General features: G+C 39.3%; 1 protein-coding gene across 1 annotated transcript in view; it reads left to right on the top strand.

Annotated features, from left to right (window-relative positions):
- The first annotated feature begins 6250 nt into the window (after nt 1-6250).
- The window catches only part of KIAA1217 (KIAA1217 ortholog), a 465513-nt gene continuing 460905 nt past the window's right edge, over nt 6251-10858 (top strand). Inside the window, exon 1 of the mRNA XM_055331014.1 lies at nt 6251-6327. The gene's annotated coding sequence lies outside the window, so the exon portion shown is untranslated. The remainder of the gene's footprint in view (nt 6328-10858) is intronic.

The raw sequence follows: 10858 nt of genomic DNA, 5'->3' as shown, positions 1-10858 counted from the left end.
AAATGATGGAAATATACTTTGCAAATTCAACTGGTATTGGGAATGCTGATATGAACCCTTAGCAAAGGGGCATGTGTCCTGTTTCATAGAGAAAGAATCCCTCCACTTCACTTTTTTGCTCACCTCTACCTTTGAGTATGTCCAGAAGGTCATCTAGCTCTTCTTGCCTTTATGTAAAGCAGACACCAACACTTCAAAGACATTCAGAAAGCATCTTTATGTTCTTCAGGAAGCAAGGACTGCTAAAGTAAAATTATGGTAGTTTTGCTTATACCCCTTCTTGCCTCAGGGTGATGGGGAAGGTGTTAGGGTGTGGGGAACCCTACAGATAAAGTGGCTTTATTATGTAGGAAGGAGACAATTTCTTTATGGGAAAAGGAGAACGTTGGACCAGAGCTTCTTACAATGGGTTTCTCCTCACTAAACAGCATGAAAGCAGGAACCAGACAATTTCCTTTTTTACTGTGTACCCAACAACTAGCACAGTGCCTGGCACAAAGTAGCTGCACAATAGTTTGTTAAAGGGAAAGTGGAGGAAAAAAATCAGCTGGTTCATCTGATATGCTAATAGCCACTCCAAAATGCTTAGAAGCTACATTTTCTAGGAAATAAAATAATAAAAATAATCATGAAATAGAGAGTAATATTAATCAATTTTTATCTTGATTTGTATGTAAAATAAAAACTTAATACATTAAAAATGAATTTTAACTTGGATCTTTGTTGGTTTATTGGATTTTTTTAGCAGTCAAATTTTTCTATAAGCTGGGGTTTCTGAAACACATAAAAATGAAGAGAGATGCTAGTTTTAAACTTACATTGTGGAATTTCCAACTAAACCTAAGTTGCTCACATGGGAAAATGTAATTTCAACCAGATGGACTTTATTCCTGTTTACTCCTAAACATCCAAAATATTTCACAATGTAAAGGTATAAAGAGTAGATGCAAATGCCTTTAAAACCTACTGTTATCTTGTAGATGCTCAGTGTTACTCGAGAATTGAAAAACAGCATGGCTCAGTGCTCTAAGCTTTTTTCAAATTTGGAAGGATTCCTTGAGGCTCACCTATAGATGACTTGTACTGAGATTTCAATAGCTTTGTTCTTTTGGTGCTCTGTTAGAAAGAAGCAGCCACATTTTAAGATTTTCTACCAACTTAACAGAAAGTTCTATCATGAAAGGAAGTTGTTATTATTTCAGGAAAGAGTTATATTCTCTCAGATTACCACATGCCCCCAAAAAGCTATTGTGGAAAGGAACAGAGATTATTGCTCAGAGGAAAATGTAGGTTTAAAGCCATTTTCAAAAAAGAAATGCTTTTATTTTTTTTTTACATGACTTGGATCCATATTCAGTAAAGAGCTTTGCTAATCATTTTTCCTAATTACTTTGGCTAACTCATACTTGATGAAAAAATATATTGTGAAGACTGCAGTAAAGTATAAGTTGTTCTCCCATGTAATTAGTTTGTTCTCAGAGCTCATTTTTATTATGAAAATAATTTGTGGTGGTTACTTATAAGGGAGAGGCTCAAGCTGGAAGGCTTCAGGATAATATTTCCTCTATGAAACTTTCTCTACCATGACAATTCATTTTATTCCTTGGAAGTCAAATGTATATTTTACATCTAATTCCTGATATACAGACTAAACAAGCCCAGGACCTCGACTGTCTGACAGCATTTCTGTGGCATTCTTTCATGGAGAGAATTAAAGGCTTCAAGCATCTGTGGCCATGTATTTCCTTCCAGGGAATCTGTTTTGGGGGCCCTGTTTCTCTTGCCTGTCTCTCTCTCTCCCTCCCCCTGCAAATATGGTTGCATGGGAAATACGGGGACTGGGGAGGGAGGGCAAAGCTATGTTCATATATGCCTGGAGTCTCTGCCCTTTGGGGACATTGGCTGGTTTGGTTCATGGTTCCCTTAAGCCAAGAGGAAAAATGAAGGGGGGGGGGGTGCTTTCATTTTCTTCTCTAAAATCAATCTCTCTGCCAGTGCTCTGGATCCTATCTATACCAGTCCCCCAGGAACTTTCTCTCAACTACTTTCAATTTTATCCTCCATTTGGCTCTTTCTCCTTTACCTCTAAACATGATGAGTAAGTTCATTTGTATTTAAATTAAAAAAAAGGACTAAACCTTACCAAAGTCTTAAAAAATACGCTTTCCCTGATGCTTTTCTTTCTTTGAGACCTATTTCCTGACTTTTATGTACTTTGCAGTCTGGCCCTAGCCTGTAATACCTTTATTTCTAAAATGTTAATTCAATAAAATCAAACTTCAAGTCTGTACATCAGAGAGAATTTCCCAAACATTTCAGGGGCCTTGAATTTTGGACAGCTCCCCCTGCTGCCCAACCCAACCCCGCCTTCCCATATTCATTATAGAGGGAAAATGTATTAGAAAACCCTAATAAAAATCCCACATGCCTCTGCTGATCTATTAAGGCTAACTATAGGCTTCACAACATCGCTGTAAGCATGGTTAATATATTGGAATAATTTCTAGCATTTTTAAGTACAACTCAGTAAAGTATTCCTTTATACAGTTGGCATCAGGCATTGAGGAATACAACTTGCCTGTTGGAGGGGATGATGTCATTTTTTTTTCAGCTTTAACTATCTCCTATGCTTTACATGAAACCAGCAATACCTAGAAAAGGATTTATGTGCTTATTTAACAGCAACTAAATTAGTAAGACCTTCTGACCTCTATATTCTTCAAATGGTATTTCTCTAACTCTGAATATCATCAACAATTTCATGGTTAGGAGAAATCTCATCTTGCATTCTTGTATCCTATCTAGTTATGCAGCCAGTTTGGATTTCTCAAATGAGAAAATGTGAGCGGTAGCCAGGGGACCCAAGGGAGAAATTCTGTTGCAAAAAGAGGCAAGTTTCACAACTGTTTTTCTCATAAAGATGGTTCTGACACAGGATGACTTCCAATGATGAGCATGCCACTCAGAATCACAGGTGTTTTCCACAATTCTGCCACTAATAGGAATTTGCAGTGGTCAAACAACAGAATTTCACTCAATCAGACTCACTAGCTTTTATATTCCTCTTGTCTCAAAGTCTTTGCATGTGAAATAATTGGAGTTCAGCTGACTTGAAGTTAATATTAACTTAAGTGAAATCTCTCTTCCAAAATCTTACAAACTAGGTAGGAATATTCAAAATTTTTCAGGGGCCTTTTTTTAAAAAAAGATTATATTTATTCATGAGAGATACAGAGAGAGAGAGACAGAGACAGAGACTCAGGCAAAGGGAGAAACAGGCTCCATGCAGGGAGCCCGATGTGAGACTCGATCCCAGGACTCCAGAGTCACGCCCTAGGCCAAAGACAGGTGCTAAACCGCTGTGCCACCCAGGGATCCCCTTTTCAGAGGCCTTTTAATTTTTTTTGAAAATGACATTTTTCAAGTAACATCAAGTACCTTCAATGCATTCATTCACTTTTTTTTAACAACCAATGATTGCGAATGTTCTTACTCATTCATTATAAGAAAATTCATTAAAGGCTTCTAGTTTGCCATGTTTAATACTGTAACTGAAGTTACTTTGTGTAAAAGTAATAAATCTATCTGTATTTGAGGGACGCCTGGGGGGTTTACTTGGTTAAGCATCTGACTCTTGATTTTGTCTCAGGTCATGATCTCAGGGTCTGAGATCCAGCCCCGCATCAGGCTCCATTCTCAGCATGGAGTCTGCTTGAGATTCTCTCTCTCTTTATCCTTCTACCCCTCCCTTTCTAAAAAAAAAAAAAAAAGTTCCAGATGACTGCACATGAAATGAATAAATGTGATTCCTTGTTAAAAAAAAAAACCAACTGTATCTATTTGAAAGTATGCTAGAATACCCTTTTAATATCTGCCCCAATTAATCTGACTTCACCACACCTGACCCTAGAGAACTTTTCTACAAAGATATCTAAGCAATAGATTATTATTATTATTACTTCCCAGCAAATAATTCAGTATATACTTTCCTGTTCTGTTGCAATGTCTACTCTGTTTACACACAATTTGCCTGCCTTTTCATCTATAATGCTTCCGTATTACCTTTCTTTTCTTTCATGTGTGGTGGCATGGGTAGGAAGGGGGAAGAAGAATGAAATGGCATTCACTAGGGAAAACTTTTTGGAAGGAGGAGTCAAGAAGACTAATTACAAATGTTTGGAATTGGGCAGATTCTGAGGGAAGGGAAGACTATGAGCCTTAGAATCAGGGATGACCTTGAAGCTGGTGTGGTGTCATGAGAGGCCCGACTGGGGTGGTGAGATGATGAGATGCAAGGAAAATGGAGACTGGCAATTTTTGTTCCCCACAGTAAAGATATTCCCATGGAATTGCAAGCTATGATAAATACAGAAAAGTAGCCATGGAGAGAATGGGCTATGGAGAGTTGGGCTCACATGGGTTTGAGAGCAGGCTCTGCTACTTACAACATGCTCTTTGGACAACTTATTTAACGTCTGTGAGCCTCCACATGCTCATCTGTGAAGTGAGGCTTATAATGTTGTCTCCTGACTCAAGGTTGTTGTGATGATCACACGGGCTAATGTGTGGGGAGCAAGCCTGGGCACTCATTATAAGCTAGTTTTTGTCTTTATTGTAATAAAGCAATCAAGTAGCTATGTTAAAAATGTTTTATTTGGTAAAATGATCACTCCTTGGCCTAGTCTGTGGTTTATGTCAGTGGAAGGATCTCAGATTTTGAAGTGAGACTGACCGAGTTCACATCCTGGGTCCACTACTCAGTAAGAATGTAATTTTTAATGTGGAGACTCATTCCTTGTGAATAATAGGGAATCATTCTGCCTTTCTCAGATAGTTGTTTTGTTATCAGGATTAAAAGTGATACTACTGGGCTTAATAGGATTCCTTATTAAAGATAGTTGCATAGTGATTTTCAATTCTCAGCAATTCAGTGTTTTTGCCATTCAGTGGCTAATTGAAAGTGGAGCAAGTATTAAAAAGAAGAACCCAGACAAAGTAAGAATGTCCATAAGGTCTCATGATAAAGTGGGAGTAGAATCAGTATTAGAATCTGGAATGTAGATCAGGAGAATTGGAAAACTATTCTCCATTCTATTAGCATATCTATCTACTTGAACTCAACACAAGAAATAATCTAAATGGTATAAACATAACCAATATTTTTAAAATTTTAATAACACAGCTATTTCAGGGTCAAAACTTAATAATGTTTGTGATACATTTTAATTGTGGCATAGTTCAAATTTTAATAACAAAGCTATTTTAGTGTCAACACTCCATGTGTTTGTGACACATTTTAATTGTAGCCAATGACTTTTTCTCATAGTTTCATCCATGATTTTCTTTCCACTTAGAAATGTGTTTCTCTGGATCTTAACAAGGGTTGATATGAGCAGATTTCCATTTGAGGAGATTTTCAACAGGGTTGTACTATCCCGTGTGCACTCCTTTCACAGACATCAACTAACCTCACTGCAGCTCCTGGAAGCATAGGAATCTGCTGACTGCAGAGGAAGATTGCAATGTCAAGTTTCATTTTCTGGGGCTCCTCAGTGAAACTGAACTAGTCTTTCACAGATAAGATGCCCCTTGGCCTTGTCCATGATTTCAAAACCTGTATGTAGGGTAATTCATGTTCTTTGGTGGAATACTCCCCCCACTCCCCTCTGCCACCACCACCCCACACTTTACCACAGTCCCATGGTTATTTCCCACTGAGCACAGCAGGACTAATAAAAGCCAAGCATCTTTGGATAGCAGGCTCTTAATAGGATATAGCAATCATGCCTGACCATCCCTCCCCAACCAAGGGAGCAGAGAGGCAAATCAGAGATGGTTCAGCCTTCATTCAGCCTCTCTGATTCTCAGTTGGCCTCTCCTAATTTCCTTCTCCCCCAATCAAATAAACTTGCTCTTATTTTCATGGTTGATCTAGCTTCACATGTTTACCTTCCTTTGTAGTGTGCAACTAATGTTTTATGGAAAATTAGAAGTTAAAACCTCTAATTTCAAGTATATTGCAAAGGTATATATGTGTGATTACAAGGCATTCTGTGCTATGCATTGTATGTGTATTTTACTCTTTGTTCTTCCTGTAGTTTTTAATTGGCATGAATTTTTAAATACTCAGCAGTTACTTGGTGGAAACCATTGTCATTCATTATTATTTGTATTTTTCAGGTGGAGAGACAGAGGTCCTAAATTTGTACTGATCCCACCGTGTATTTTGTGTCTCAGAGACTGTTGGAGCCCCAATCCAGAGCCCCAGGGTTTTGCTCCAAAAGATCACACTACTTATCTATGGAAGACTCCTCATTTTCTTTTTAGGTAAGGTCTTTCTTCTTGTTAAATCCCAAAATAAACATTCATCATCTTAACAGTGAATGAATAATGAACGAAATACTTCTATGTTAAACTTGACTTCTTCATTTCTTCCTCCCCAGCCCACTGGAACAAAATGTCTGAGTTGAATCTTGCGGTCTTCTTCCAATGTGTATTTGCTCTGATATGCAGCTGTTTTATTTTTTTTAACCATTCTTTCCTTGGGCTTGCAGGCAGTGTCATTGATATGTGTTACTTTTCAGGGCATGTTTTATATTCACTTAGATGCCTGTCTTTGTATCCGGACTCTGGCTTGAAGCCATCATAATGAGTAAATAATAAGAGAATGTTCAAAGAACATGAACTTTTGGCAAACAATATGTGGACCTGTGTAGGTATCTGATGACTTTGTCTATGGATTGAATAGAATGAATAATATAAGAGTCCCTTTTAGGCCTGCCTAGTGATGTAATGTTGATCACATCAGGGTCCCACAAAAGTAGCAAAGTATATTTGCCAATTGCATTGAGATACTTTTGCTTTGCCTATAACAGCCTCCTGTAGGTGGACTTGAGTGTCTGGAATGAGTGAATAAGATGACCAAATTGACTTCCAGCTTTGGTTGTATTTATCTAGCCCAAATTCTGATCATAAATCCATTAGTTCAGTTTTTTATACTAATAAAAGCAATTTTCATTTTGAGTTTTCCCCCGTTACAGAAGTACACATACAACTCTCCCCATTCTGACACCACATTGTAAAATTTTGGTATTTGATCCAGAGGGATTTAGGAAAGAGAACAGATAGATCCTATCCCAGCACAGTCCTTGTTCAACTTGAGTTTTGCTTTCTTGAGCAGTGTGCAAGAATGAGCCCAATACTCAGCCATATTGCAGAGCACCTGAGAACATCATGATCTGAGAATTGCTGACAAGAAGTCATTGAACTTAGCCTCACCAACCCTTGAACTGGGGATTCACAGCTTCTCTGTTTGCACCAGCTCTGATACAGAAAGTGTGCTGAGTAATACAAGAGTATTACTCTTGTAACATAGCCTCTGAATTCAAGGAACCGAAGAGGGCATTTCTTTTCTTTCTGTAAAGTGACAGTGTTGGTAGGACACTGTCAGATGAAAGAGGGTGTGTGGATGCTGGATTTTGTGCCACTAGAGAGCTAGTTAGTAGGTCTTGCTTATTCTTGGCCAGAAACCGAACTGACCTCAGAATGGGAACTCAGAAGTCCTCCTAGCTCCTGGTGATTTACTCTGATTTCTCGATGTAGGCATATGGATTTGATTTTCTACTGTCTCTGTAAATACTGTTGTGTCTGTCTCCCTGCCAAACCAGCTACCTTTCTCACCCCAGAGAGAAGCCAGAGATCAGACATTCCTATACTACGGCCCCATTAGACACCATAAGGGGAGGGAGCAAATCTGGCAGTCAAAATGATGTGTGTATTTGAATCTTGAAAGAGCCAGGCTAACCTTAGAGTCAGTGGGCTCCCATAAATAACCTGTGTCCCTCTCTCTTTGTGTGGTTTGGCTTGGAATGCCTTTCTCTTTAGAGTTGTACAGGCAGCCAGAGATCAAAGAGTCAACCGTTTATGGATGCATAGTTCATTACAAAGTCATCGTGCTCAGCAGGAGGACTCTGGCTAAAGCACAAATAATTTTCTCCCATTACTATTTTGTTGCATGGGTTGGGGTTGGAGGGCACTAAAAGACCTTGCAACAACTTTAAATAATGTAAAAAAGAGAGAGATGAAAATTCACTTTCTAAGGAGGGTTAAAACTTAACTGGCATTTTTTTAGGGTATGGTATGTGGTAGGAGGAAAGAGGAAGTAAAGAAATTGACCCATTACCACATGGAATGTGGTTCAAGAAGAATAATAGAAGGCAAAACAGTATCCTGTGTAATTCACTTACCCTTGGGTAAGCATTACGGAGAGCCTTTGATAAGCAGAGCAGAACATATACAGGGTTTTTTTTAAAGCCCAAACTAGATAATGCATTGGAAAAACGGGCTTTGAACTAGTTTGCTACAATGTGAAGAATACATGTGTTTTAAATTATAGCACTGGTGATGTTAACAATCCCAGAATTGTGGATGATCACAATGATACAAAATAATAACTGCTACTTATTCAGTGTCTGCTATGTGTCCTGTGCTGTGCAGCAGTGTATGCCATTATCTTTCCATATCTTTCCATCGTCCAACCATGCACAAGAGAGGTTTTGTTATCCACATTTACACATGGAAACGGGACTCCATAAAGTTCAAGTGCTTTGCTCAGAGTCATACAGTCATTAAGTGGTGAAACCAAGATTTGAACTCAACTCTGAAATGAAGCAGAAACAGCCTGTAGTTCATGTGTCTTGCTCCTAACTCCTCCCCTGGCCTCTGTTGCAGGGGGTTTTGGAGCTCTTCTGATTTCCAAACTCAGGAGTTTTGTTCGACAAAGAGCCATCTCAGTCTGGTGGCCACTCTTTGGGCCAGGGTAGATCACCTCCAAGTCCTGCTTTCCTGTGTCCCTATTTCCCTTAGCCACACAGTCCTACTCTGGCTTCTAGGACTGCCATTGACCATACACTGGCCTTCTGCCAGGAGCATGATGAAGAAATCACTTAGAGGAAATACTTTGTCAGGTCGATTGCCTATTTCAAGGGCCATAAAGGACCCTTGCTGCACTTCTTGTTTAATTGTATAGAATGGAAAAAATACTTTCTTTGAAGGAAAACTCAAGGCACTGAATGAGTCTGTCCGTGTGAGTGCCCTGTCAACGTGCTGTCCGTAGGTAGTCGGGCACGATCACTGACACCTCATCCATCGTACTGCATAGTAATAACACTCGATCTCGTGTGTTTTCTGCATGGATGTTAGGGACTGTGTAGCTTGTAAAAGATCTGTCACATATCTGATCAGTTATAGTGATAACTGAAGAACATTTCCCCAAATGTATTAATTTAGCAGATATCCTGTCCTACTTTGTTACTTTAATTTTAGTCAAAGCTGAACTGTGTGAATCTTAAAAAGAAAAAAAAAGCATAGGGTGTAATGCAAAGAACTATTGAGTTCTTTGCCTAGAGTCCATAAAATCCCAGTGGCTGACGTCTCAGTGACTATGTGATCACTGGGAGCCTTTGTCCTCATCCCTGATAAAACCTGCATCACAGGGAGACCCTAACATCAAATAAGTAAGATGAATGTAAAACCACAACAATCTACAAATGCTATCTTTTTCTGTTCTTCTCAGTGATACTACCTTTTGTTCAACCCCTTTCTTTATGCAGCTTTCAATAATGGTAGTTTAAAAAGGTCAGAGGGGCGCCTGGGTGGCTCGGTCAGTTGAGCATCTGACTCTTGCTTTTAGCTGAGGTCATGATCTCAGGGTGTTGAGATCATGCCTCAGCGCTGGGCTCTGTGACGCAGAGTCTGCTTAAGATTGCTGCCCTTCCTTCTACCCCTTACCGCCCAACCTGTGTGCTCTCTCTCTCTCTCTCTCTCTCTCTCTCTCTCTCTCAATAAATAAATAAATAAGTCAGAAATAGATGCAAATAATCAGTGAATTCTTTTTTGCCAATTTAAGTGAAAGGCAATGGAGAGTGTCATCCAAAATCCTGTGGATTCTTGAAATCCCTCCCTCCACTTTTTCTTGAAAGCTTTCACACGTGCAGTGTAAGAAATTGTGAGTCAGCCTTCTCCAAGCCTGACTTTAAGAGTTGCAGAAATCAGCTGCCAGGCAGCACATATGTTCTGAGTTCCATGAGAGGAAGAAAATACATTTGCTGAAAAGAAATGGAAATCTTAAAACCAATTGAGTTGTAATAAAGACACTTTGCATTTTGCTAACTTCTTTTCCCTCTGGTCCCTGGCTGCTTTTCTGGCCCTGGACAAATTCTCCTGCTCCTGAGGCATCTGTCACCCCAACCACTCCCTCCCTGGGATATGAGCTCCAGCTGGCCTCAGTGGCCAATGGGGGAAAGCTGGGGAAGTGCAGAATGACCAAAAGAGGGGATTGAAATAATATATCAACAGCAAACAGTACTTCTCGAATGTGAGGCACCCAAAGGCTATAAATCCATTCTCTTATTAAGATCTAGTAAGAATTAAATGTGGTAATAAACTTTGGTAATAAATTCCATTCTGCAGTTGTTGAGATGACTTTAGAAGGCCAAGTCATTAGGTCAAGGTCACACAGCTAGTGAGCCAGGCAGAGGTGAATAATAAAGCCTCTTAGCATTACATATGGGACTTCCAGACACTGGAAAGTATTTTCTTCTGGGCAGTTGCCTTCAGTAAGCACACCCATTAACCAAACATCCTAAAGGGGAAGGCTGCTAGCGAGTACTATACTAACATGGTAGAAACCAGATTCGAACAGGTTGTGGATTTCTCTTGGAGCAAAAAAAAAAAATCAATTACAAGGAAAATGAAACTCAACTTGGTGCTCTACTTAAGACACTTTAAACTCATTTCATGATGTTTTGCCTTCTTCACCTCTCACTGAAGTAGTTCCATTCTTCAGTAATTGGTATTC

This window comes from Nyctereutes procyonoides, unplaced genomic scaffold, assembly GCF_905146905.1.
Source record: "Nyctereutes procyonoides isolate TBG_1078 unplaced genomic scaffold, NYPRO_anot_genome, whole genome shotgun sequence".
NCBI classification, from domain to species: Eukaryota; Metazoa; Chordata; class Mammalia; order Carnivora; family Canidae; genus Nyctereutes; species Nyctereutes procyonoides.
This window is presented reverse-complemented; position numbering and strand designations above follow the sequence as displayed.